The sequence below is a fragment of the Lepeophtheirus salmonis genome, chromosome 4 (assembly GCF_016086655.4).
Source record: "Lepeophtheirus salmonis chromosome 4, UVic_Lsal_1.4, whole genome shotgun sequence".
Lineage (NCBI taxonomy): Eukaryota > Metazoa > Arthropoda > Copepoda > Siphonostomatoida > Caligidae > Lepeophtheirus > Lepeophtheirus salmonis.
In genome coordinates, this window is record NC_052134.2 from 11,563,058 (window position 1) to 11,574,919 (window position 11,862).

At 29.5% G+C, this 11,862-nt stretch overlaps 1 long non-coding RNA gene across 1 annotated transcript; it reads right to left on the reverse strand.

Annotated features, from left to right (window-relative positions):
- Positions 1 to 10,200: 10,200 nt before the first annotated feature.
- Positions 10,201 to 11,183, reverse strand: LOC121116949 (uncharacterized). The gene is made up of 3 exons (XR_005863988.2): positions 10,995 to 11,183; positions 10,629 to 10,733; positions 10,201 to 10,562 (listed from the first exon to the last, which is right to left on the reverse strand). It is a non-coding gene; the product is annotated as an uncharacterized lncRNA (long non-coding RNA).
- Positions 11,184 to 11,862: the final 679 nt, after the last annotated feature.

Here is an 11,862-nt window from a genome sequence, read left to right on the forward strand (position 1 = left end):
ATGTCAAGTTTCTTCATCATTCAATAATTTTATCGTTCGAATATAATATAAATAGCAACAAAATTGCACAGGATAATAATGCCTTACCTTGAAATTATTCTCAATCATATTGCTTACGGTGATTTTTCTTCACGATTGTATTACCCACAACAATTTTGTCTCACAATAATAATGTACACGTCAATTTTACCACTCAAAGATTTTGTCTGTAACATTTATACCAAAATCATTTAAAGTGAATCATTACTGTGTTATGCTTATATAATGTTCATTTATGAATATAAAATATTTTTCTTCAAAAGAACACTAAATATTGTACCTATATGAAGCATATAGTATATGAACAATACCTATTTAACATAATATCATTTTAAATTGAATTGAAATATGCAATTGTATATATAAACAAACTTAATATCATTTTTCGGCCAAATGTCCGAAAAGTCCTTCTGTGAAATGTCAGTGCGGCAAATTGTTCTTCGGCAAAATGTAATTCCGCAAATTGCCCTTCGGCAAAAATGTTTTTTGCCAAAAGTTCACTCACGATATTTTACTCATATAAAGTACACAGTCAAAATTATTTACAGTATGAGCCCTTTTTTAAAACAACTATTTCAAATCCAACTACACTGTCACACCACCTAGCAGATAATATGTATCTTTTAGTTTCCTCATGCCCTATTAAGCGAATATAAACACACATTACAAATCATAAATGATTAATATAGAATTCACACAAAAAATTTAATTTTGGATTGGAAAATAGAAGAAAAGTATGTGCTAGTGGTGATTAAATTCATAACCAATACAGGTTGTTATATTTAAAAAAATAATTTTTTGAGAATATTATTTTGATTAAAGAATTCGGATATCTAAATTAACCTTTTGCATCTTACAAAATTTTAGTAACATAGCCCCCCCCCCCCACCATCACCAACCATAGTCACACTCTACCTCTGGTGGTCGATGGAACTCTAATAAATCTCATTATTCAATCGAAATTTACGTATTTAAATAATCTTATTGAGATTCAAGAATAAAAAAATAATAATTAAAGCTTCAGATTTTTTTCTAATATGATTTGATGAGTCAGTGAGTACCAGATCCTTGCTAAAACGCATCTAAATCACTTTCATTTTTATAAAATTATATATATTCTATAATTCTATAGTAGTCCACTTTATTCTTTTCAACATAAATACAACTAAACGTCGGCGAGATTTAATTCATTTTATCCAGTGGTTCCTATATATATAATATACTAATTTTTTAATATTGTATTGTTGTACGATATATATGATAGATTACTATTTATAGTACACCCTATGACTGTTTTTTATTCCAATCTTGCTCAAAATAGAAATAAATACTTATAGAGAAGAGGAAAGTGTGTGGTATGTATTAATGAAAAGTTTTATATAAATAAAAAGAGTAGTTTAAGTAGAATACCCCTAAAACCATACTAAGCACACTTACTCCCATTAAGAATAAAGCATCATATGATAATTTGAAGCGGTAGATATATACAAAATGTAAATAAAGATATGATGGAAATGGAAGAGAATACAATATAAGTTATTTTTTTTATCTAATTGTGTTCACATTATGTCTGGCCTCATTTACATATTGTTTGCTTGTCCTCAATATTTACAAGAGCGAAAAACATAATACTATTTCCAAAGAGAATTGTCAACATTTTCATGCAACATTTTTTGCTTTGTCGATTTTTGCCTAGGCGTATAATACTAGTGATCAAAAACGTGCGTATTTTGGGCATGTTAAACACAAGAACAAGTGAAAATCAACGTTGTCACCCTGTCAATTTGACAAATGTATTGGAGGAGAATAGCTTAGCTCTCATGCCTTTCATTACTTCGATGTCGATCTTTGAGCAAAGGACAAAATATAACTATGCCTCATTGCTATGCATATTAGGGTGTCCAAAGAAATATAACTTTTTTTTTCTCAAAAATTTAAAATGTATAACCCCAATTTTTATCTTATTAATCTCAGCTACTCCAATATGAAAATATATATATATATATATCTAAGACCACACTAAGAAGTGCCGACGAGAGCTTAAGGTCAATTCGATGACTTGATCGTAGGGTGGACTAAGAAATTTATATTCAAATAAATATTACACTCACATATATGTATTATAACTCGTTTGACTATATGTAAATGTATGTATGTATGTTGCGTAAAATTTGAAGTATCTTCAAGTAATTTAGTAAAACAAGTTTCAACTGTTCCCGGTACACCCTACTCTTTTATGTGATGTTGAGTTTGAACTCTATTTTATATATTAGGACAATAAATTAATGTTATTGGATATATTTTCTTTTAAGTGATTATATTTTACAGTCATAATATATCTTCTTGTGTTCATGAACACAACGTAAAAGAAATTGCTTTTGCTCATCCGGTGTAATTAAACCATGAAATTCTTCCGTCATCTTAACTGCTCTGAAAGCCATATCATTAACTACTCCAAGGATTGACAAACATTGCCACCAGCCCATCAGATTTTTTTGGCGCAAACCTCTACGCATCCCATATGAATGCATTAATCACAGTCCTTCTCATTTTTTTTTTCCTCCGGCGCATTTTCGATTTATTCACAAATAGGGACGACGTTGCCATTCGGTACCGAAACCACTTTTCCTTCAGATTCATGAAGATTGAAGGGGTTTCCCATAATGACTCTGGAACTACCAGGAAATTATATTAAATACAAATAGGACCGCAGCTACCTTATACACAGAGTACGTAGTGACCACACATGAATATTATATGTTATGTAGGTTACAAAAAATCAAAAATAACTTAATCATGGACTTTTAATAGATTTCTGCGATGTATATTGAGTGTAGAATTTTGTTGACACCCAATTGAATTCTATTTGTTGGATAAGGACCGAATTATTGCACTTTTTCAATGCCGAAAATTGAATTTTCTTCTCATACCTCCCTACAAAATGACAGCAATTGTTCTTTGAAATTTTATGTTTATATAGGTAGATGCCTCACCCTAAAATAAGGACAACCGTTGACGTTTATATTCCAACGCAACCTTTTATTAAATTAAAAAGGTTCTAAATTAATAAATATAATATTCTATTTAACATGAATATGTAAAATACAATTGGTAATAACCATTTCAAATTATAATTTAAAATACATAACATGAGAAAACACTTCCTTATAGCATGACATCACAATTTTCATTGAATATTTTTGTATATAGATGAAATCAAGACGTCTCCTTCATATTTTGTTTATCAGTCATTGTACTTAGTAAAAAAATTTCCCCAGTCTAATAATGGCTTTATCAGTGAATTTAATTTTATAAGATTATGCCACTTATTTTACCCAGTTACCTAACTTTGTTATAAAAATAATGTTCAGTAACGAAGGAATTAAAATAACTTATTTGTTAATAATTAATCTAGTGATATATAATAAGAAGAATTATATTAAAAAATATTTTAATTCCGTCAAATCATTTATTTCACGGTTACTTTAATATCATCCCCCCTTTCCATTCAATACTACTATCCTCTCAAAATTTAGTATGAAAAACTAAGGGTACAACATATTCCTTGATGAAATGTCTATGATTTCTTTAAAATACAGTCAAATATTATGGAAATAACCACATATTTGACATATAAAGTTAATAAGTGTAAGTGGTTTTATAAAGTAATATATTTTTATGTTAATAAATATCCTATGCGTATATTTTTTAATAGCACGAAGTTATATGAAACATTTTGATTCAAACTCTGTTTACACTCATCACTATATACTTTAAATGGTTATGGGTCTGTTTTATGCATGATATTTTCTTAAATTCAAATTTTAAGCAATTATGCAATTACTACGCACTTTTAAAGCAATAGATCCCTTTTATTCTTGAAAAAATAGTTATACCGTGCGAAACATTTCGATTAAATATTATGTAAGGATGTTATAATCATTAGAGATTAAACATTGAGTGTCTTAAATTGATGTTAGCTATCACAAATAGTCATACAAAAACTAAAAAAAATATATCCAAAAAATATACCATATATCAGTGACGTCATGAATTGCATCATTATTGATGGTGTTGTCATCTTGGAGGTCTCATAGTTGATATGTTTACTACATTAAATTAACAAATCTTTAATAAATAGAATGGCTTTAAGAATTTAAAAACTTAACTCCTGCATTGGATACTACTCCATACCAATGATAAACAGTGATATTTGAATATTTTTTAAGTAATAAGAACTGCTTAATAAATAACTAAATTTATAATTTTTTTGAGTTGATTAGGAACAAAAAATATGTTATTCTTCACACTATAATATTTAATTTTTTTTCTACACTATCTAAATTAGATGGTATAACGATCTAGGAACATATTCCTAATATAAGTATATAATGGTTTTATATATAATACAACCTAGCTTTAGAGGGATATAATTTTTTTATAGACAGTACACCCATTTATTGGTTGATCCATTTTGACATCCAATCACACAGGAATAGTTTATTTTTTCCATAATATAAATAATGAAAAAGGGTGTTTATTGTTATATAGTTTGGTTGTTTAGGTCCTCAATTTGGTAGAGATCAACAATATAGACATTACATGAAAACGCTCCGTTTGAAAATTAATCTATTAAAAGTTGATATTTTGTTTCCAATAAAAGGTTGCTTCTTATCCAATGTGCATGTTCATAAAGATAAATTATACTGAGAAAAAGTAAGGAAATTTTTTGTAGCCGAAAGTTAGTTGACCGAAGGAATGTAAAATATTAATTAGGGTAGATCTTGTAAGGAATCCTCCTTTACTTCTATAAAAACTGTAGTGTTCCAAAATAAAATTCCTGTATTTAATAGTTTGTACCTCATCAACCTTCGTCAAGCCCCAACAGTTTATTATATGGCAATGATATGTAGTATGTGTAGAAATTAAATTATATGTACAACAGCGTAAGAAAAGAAAATTAACTCGGCAGTTTGCCAACTCCAAACAAACGAGCGAGTTAAAAAAATTATTCCAATTTTTATCACAATGTATGTTCAATGAGTTCTAATACTATCTGGAGGAGTACAAGCTCCAATCATCCAACCTTTGTGGTGAAAAACATTATTTTAATGATAAATTCCACGTGGTAAACTCATATGAACTTTGTACAATTATAAGGTATAACATTTTTCATAGTTTCATTGAATACTAGAACTAGTGGGAAGGAAACAAAAATATTGCGCTCACAGAAGAAGGCTGACTCTCTCTCTCTTTTCCTGTAACTACAAAAAGAAGAAATGAATAGTATGATTTATGAACATTGATAAATTTATCTGACTCGTAACAATTTATTACAATCTTAAATTAATAAATTTCTTAACTTATGCTAAATAATATTTATCCTTTAACTAAATAATTTCATTGTATACCCAGACAAATTAAAAATTAATTTATATTACTTTCGACATTCATTAAGCATATATTTTTTATACATAAGTATAAAAATAGTTTTTATTTCGTATGTAGTAATAAAAATATAATATTGGAAGTACAATCATCTGTTAGTTCGAGTGCAGTGTGGCAATGTTTTTGTTTTTGTATTTATGATAGTAAATATTTTACCTTCAGTAAGCAACGCAGAATTCTTCTCCACAACATTGAAAATATTATCGATATTTTAAGAATATAGGTAAAAAACAGTGACCAGATTTGCAAGTTGTTGATGGTTTTTCATAGGATATTGGATAAAATACTGGGTAAATACTCAATTACTGATGCCTATTAAAAACTATAATAATACCCTCAACTAAAAGTAAAGTGATTCTAGAATATGACTACACATAGTGTAAACGAAACTGTAGATATAATAGGAATCTCTGATCATTGCTAAAAGACATGAACGTATCTTACTTCTACATAAGTTTCTAAAAAGTTCATTTCCAGTTGAAAGTATTATGATAACTAACCGTAGTTGAGTATTTACTTTTATTATTTTCCTGATTTAAGGTCATACCATAGTTATATATTTTTAGAGATGTGCAGACATGGCAAGTTTTTGGTTAATGATTGTGATATATATCCAAAAATATAAATACAATTCCTTGCTGGTGTTGTAAATCCTCTTGAGAAAGTTATATAGTAGGGAGATTTCCCCATAATGTTCTCAATTTCCATATTATATTGATCTACTTTCAGGGATAAGATTTTAGAAATGATTCTTTCTTCGACTTTGTATTGATTGACTTGAACAAGTTGAATTGTGTCAAATAAGGAAACTATTTACGTTTCATTAGTATCCTTTGTATATTTGTTAAATAAACAATTTTTCAGTGAAGCAAAACTAAGTATATTCAATAATTTATTTTTGTTGATATAGGCATCAAATATTGATAAGGCGAAAAGAATTCACTTTTTTGCACAAGCTAGAATCATTTTTTTATTTTTTAGTGGCAGTTATCCTAAATTGATTTATGTACCATGCTAAGTATTTCTTCATAGGCCATTCCTAATGTTGTAAATCATAAAACCGTTTTATAAGTTTGATTTTCCTTTCCAGAGAATTTTCCATTAGGGTATTAAAAATAATTGTGATATATATATGGTGGGATTATACTGATGAAACAGGAACTCCGCTGTTAAGCTTACCCCTGAGATGAGGGCAACAAGGTCCATGTATTCATCCGAGGCTGACTTGATCATAAAGGTGAGGACATTTTTGGAAGTTTGATTATTTGTAGTACTCACAAATTTTCCTCTAACAAACTCTACTCCTTGGGCCAAATAAATCTCGTCAATCATCAGTGTTACATTTTTTTCTCTGCTCTTCAAACAGCTAATTCGTGGTCTTAAGTATTTTGTCGTGGACGAAAGTAATCCTGTTTCTACTGTGATCACACTGGATACGGTCCTAAGATATCTGGGAGACGGAAGTGGCAGAGCATTGGACCTATATGTATGCTTGTAGAGGCCAGAACTGACATTGTGCCGTATCAAAGCAACGGAAAGGAGTCCAGAAGGATATATTCTACCCTATGGTGTTTGAAGAGATGAGACATTTGCTCCATTATGAAAGCGAGCTTGGAAGGTTGAATTTGGTCCATTTCTGCCGAGTTAGAAAATGAAGGAGCTGTTCACAGATGTTGTCAAATGTCTCTTTGTCTGTCTTACCGTCCTTGGAACCCAGAAAAGGGGCAATGTTGATGGCTTCAGTGACAGAGTTAATTTTATTTTCTGAACTTATGCAATGTGATACTAAGATCTTATTTAGTATCACTGTTGTTACAGAAAATTCTGAAGGAGAGGTCTTCTTCCACCTCCAGGCAAGCATCAATGTTTAACCCTTTCATATCCAAATGTATGATTTTGACAAGTGCAACTTTTGGAGTTTTAAACAACAAAAACCGCAAGGGAAATTAACCCGAAGAGAGTTTGTCATAGAGATCTTGTGCCGAAAGAATGGTCTCTTCCATAAACATTGCTTACTCCAGAGCTTCTTGTCGTTCATTCTCCAAATGCACTCTATTTGTATTAGTTGATGCCTGTGTTGGTCTTGGAGGTGGTGATGGTGATGAGATTCGGCCACTTTGATGGGATGGCGTCCTCTTTCGAAGAATAATATTTCATATTAATTAATAATTTGAATAAAATCTACTACATAATGATCTTGTACAAACAAGAAGTGAAGTAGATACTTTATTTTTGAAGGTCCAATTCGTCAGTTTAAATAATTGATTTAATTTTTTTTTTTTGAAAGTTTACGTTCGAAAACCCTTTAAAATATATCTACTTTGATTTTGAGTGGTATATCTTAAGTCAATCCATCATTTTTACTCAAATACATTTTATTAGAATTTCAAATATTACCACATAGTGGAAGAGTTTCTTAAAATAATATGTGATGTTAATATAAAATTAAAACTACGACAATTATTATTTCTTTATAATTGTACAAAGTTCATATGAGTTTACCAAGTCGAATTTCACAAAAAAGTGGTGTTATTTCACCTAAACAGGTTGCGTGATTGCAGTTTGTGCTCTTCCAGATAGTATTAGGACTCATTTGTATGATTCTTTTATAGTGGGCGTTGTAAAATATCTATGTTGCCCTCCAAGATACAGACAGTGGTACTACAATGCAGGTAATATTTTGATTTACTTTGCACATGCCTTATTAAAAAAAGAATTGATAAATAAATTGTAGTTGTAAGCGTATAATATAATATTTAAATTTTAAGATCGATAAGAATGTACATGAGTTAAACAATAATAAACCCTATCAATATTAAGAGATTGCTCCTAATGAGGGGCGTTCCTAGAATTAATATAAAAAAAGCGGAATCAAAGTATAGTTCTCTTAAGTGCTTAGAGTACTCTTAAAAGCTTCGACAACAGAATTAACAAACAAAAAAGAATAGGAAGAAAAGAATGACAAAGATAATTATTTTCACAAACATATTACCATATGGAGTATAATATTACATTAGTAATTAATTCATGATATTGAATATATCGTTCTCTTTATTCTAATTTTCCCTGTATTTATATACATCATACTAATGTAATTCATACTTAACATAATATACTTAAATTTTTAAAATGTAGTTATTTCGTAATTTATAATAAAAGCAGTTTTTCTTCTGTTTTTGAGTCAGTTTTGGATAATTGAGATAAATAAAATTAATATTGACAGAGCACATTGGATTATAATATTGAGGAATTCTTAGATATGCAGACAACATCTCAGCGTTAATGAATCATTGACAGAGGTGTAAAAATATATACAAAAAAGTGGGAGTAGGTTTTCCTTATTGGCATTCGGAACAAGCTTATTTTACTGTTCAAAGCTGTTCTCATTATTATTAAATCCTTGATGGCAGAACATCAAAGAAAAGATAATAACTAGGGCATGTACATATGAAAAACAGAGAGTAACTATGAGGGGGGTTTCCTGGAAGTAGTATTGATGCTAATCGAGAGCATTTCGGGCAGGTTACAAATGAAGAAACCAAAAATCAGCATATTGACCCATACTATGAATAAATGTATGTCTGAAATCTCTTAATCATTAATGTTGCCATTATTAGTAGAAATGATGGCTTCCAGTAGGTGGCAGAAGGTCTGGAGATGCAGTCCTCGGTCATACCTTCCCAGTGTTTGGTTTACAGGGTTGTTATCAGGATTATAGGGGGGGGGGGCAAAAGTGTAAAAAACTCATTCAAAAGAGTCTTGCAACGGAAGAGATGGGTTTCTTTAATTGCTTGTGTAAAAAGTGGTCTCTCAACCTTCACAAGGTTCTTTCCACCCACTTTTTTAATAGCTATTTTGGGCAGTCTGGTGAAAGACTCAGAGATCTCTTGCGTTGGCTCTCATGGACTTGAGGAGATTGGCCTGTGTTTTTTTTCCTTAACTCCCTTAACTCCTTCGTCGTATCCAAGATGGTCTTTTTGACAGAGTTCTTCTTTCTCCTTACATTTAGACTTGCTGAAGGGGTAAACGGTGGTCCTGGAAACACCCAACTGCTTGGAGTGCGCGAATGGAAATATACAGAGTATGGTATTGTGCAAAAGATGATATTTTTAAATACTTGTAATTGAATTATGTAATATAATATGAAATTCGAGAATATGAATATCTTCCCACGCTCTCCAGACAATGAATGATAGTTATTAAAAAAAAAGGTTCAAAATTAAAAAAAGTACTTCATATTGCGCAGTAATAAAGACTGAAGGTGCTAATAGCGAGTTAAAATTGATGTAATATATAAAAAATACAAAATAATTATTAAATAACTTTCATATAGTTCATTATAATTTTTGTTTTATCCGTTTACCTTATTTGAGATTTGAAAGACTAACTTGAGATGACTATTTTTCCAGCAAATGGTACACTTTAACAAAACAACGAAATAAATAAAAAAAATTGATTGAATGAATGAGAGATTTCGAATTGATCTACATTAAATGAATAAGACGTCAAATTGATTTTCCCGATTTAAGTTATAAACTTCCAGTACTTTTACGGCGATCCCCAAAACACTTCAGGGGTTCTAGAATTGTTATCAAAGCAACAAACTTTCTTTTCTCATTTTCTTATTTCAAATTTTTTTTCTAATACCAACTGGTCCTTTACTTGAATTTAACGTAGGACGAATACTGACAAATTAATTTTACGGGTATTTATTTGTTGAACTACTTGACATTTCAGTTTTATTATATTCAAAACAATTATTAAATTTGAAATAAATCTAAAAAATTTAAATTTTTTGAATACAAATTTAAAATATTAAATTTTTTAAATACATTTTAAGAATTAAATTAAAGACGTCAAATTGATTTTCCCAATTTAAGTCATAAACATCGAGTACTTTTACGGCGATCCCCAAAACACTTCTGGACTTCTAGAATTGTTATCAAAGCAACAAACTTTCTTTTCTCATTTTCTTATTTTAACTTTTTTCTAATACATTGTATATATTTTCTTGGAAGTATATAAATATGGGCATCCATTGTTCTTGATGGCTCCTGGTTTTTTCTAGTGAGTACCTAGAGGAAACGTGACATTATAGTGAGTTCGGCCTTTTTTTAATATACCTACATTGTAAACTTTACCTTGTACATTTTCGTTTCTTGGGTTTTTTTAAGAATGGAAGGACATATTTTATGCATCTCAGATCATTAATATGTCCTTTACTTGAATTCAACGTAGGCCGAATACTGAAAAATTAATTTTACGGGTATTTATTTGTTAAACTACTTGACTATTCAGTTTTATTATATTAAAAACAATTATTCACTTTGAATCATAGCTTTTAATTAGTTAAAGGCTTAGTAAATGGTCAACTAGTATATATAGGATATATGAATTATTCAAGAATGCTTGAAATTACTCAAAATTTCCTAAATAATATATTCCAATACGTTCCGTCAATTTCAATATCTCATAAATTTTATTTATTTACATTATTCTAGACTTACCTTAAAAGAAAATATGATGTTCAATATTTAAAATGTAAATGTGACTGAATTTTGAAACAATCCAATTTACTTAATAACAATGCAATCTTCTTTTTTAACATGCTTAGAAGGAATATAGTATATCACTTATGAGTATAGAGTTTGTCGTGGATTTAAAACATATGCTTACATGTATCTAATATAAATACTAGTTTCAATTTTACTAGCACACCCTTAGGGCACTGCAATGGATGTGGAAGCAGTGGGTCTTGCAGTTTGAGCTTCTACTATGCCCTCTACAGGCTAAAAAATAATTTGTATTTATTTTCGAAAATATAATACTCAATAATATTTAAAGATCCGCCTTGTATATTATTCAGCCTTTTAGCTCTAAATTAGAGACTAACTCAAGAAAAAGCGGCCTCTTTTCCTCGAAATTTGTATTTTTTCACACACTGTCACAAGGACTTTTTGTAAATTATGAAATATTCGATTTAATGTGTGATAAGTATTGTATATCGAAAATAAAGTTAGAGTGAAAGTAAAAATAGACATGATGAAAGGCAAATGCCTTCTAGAAAAATGTCTTGCGTTGTGACGTAATGTTGATTATTTTCATGGCGGTGACATTTCCCAAGTTATATAATAATATATTATTAATAAAGTGATGAGTCAAGTTATTTATAAACAGAGGGTAAAGTGAACACATACCACATTGTTTAAAAAAGGTGCATGAGGTAACTAGCATAAAAATAATGAAGATGACCATTGACCAACATAATTTTAATTATTAATAACTGTTTGTGGTACACTGCATTGCTCGGAGTTATTAGCCAAATACGAGAAGACAAACTTTTCTTTAAAAATATAGATTTGCTTTATTTATATA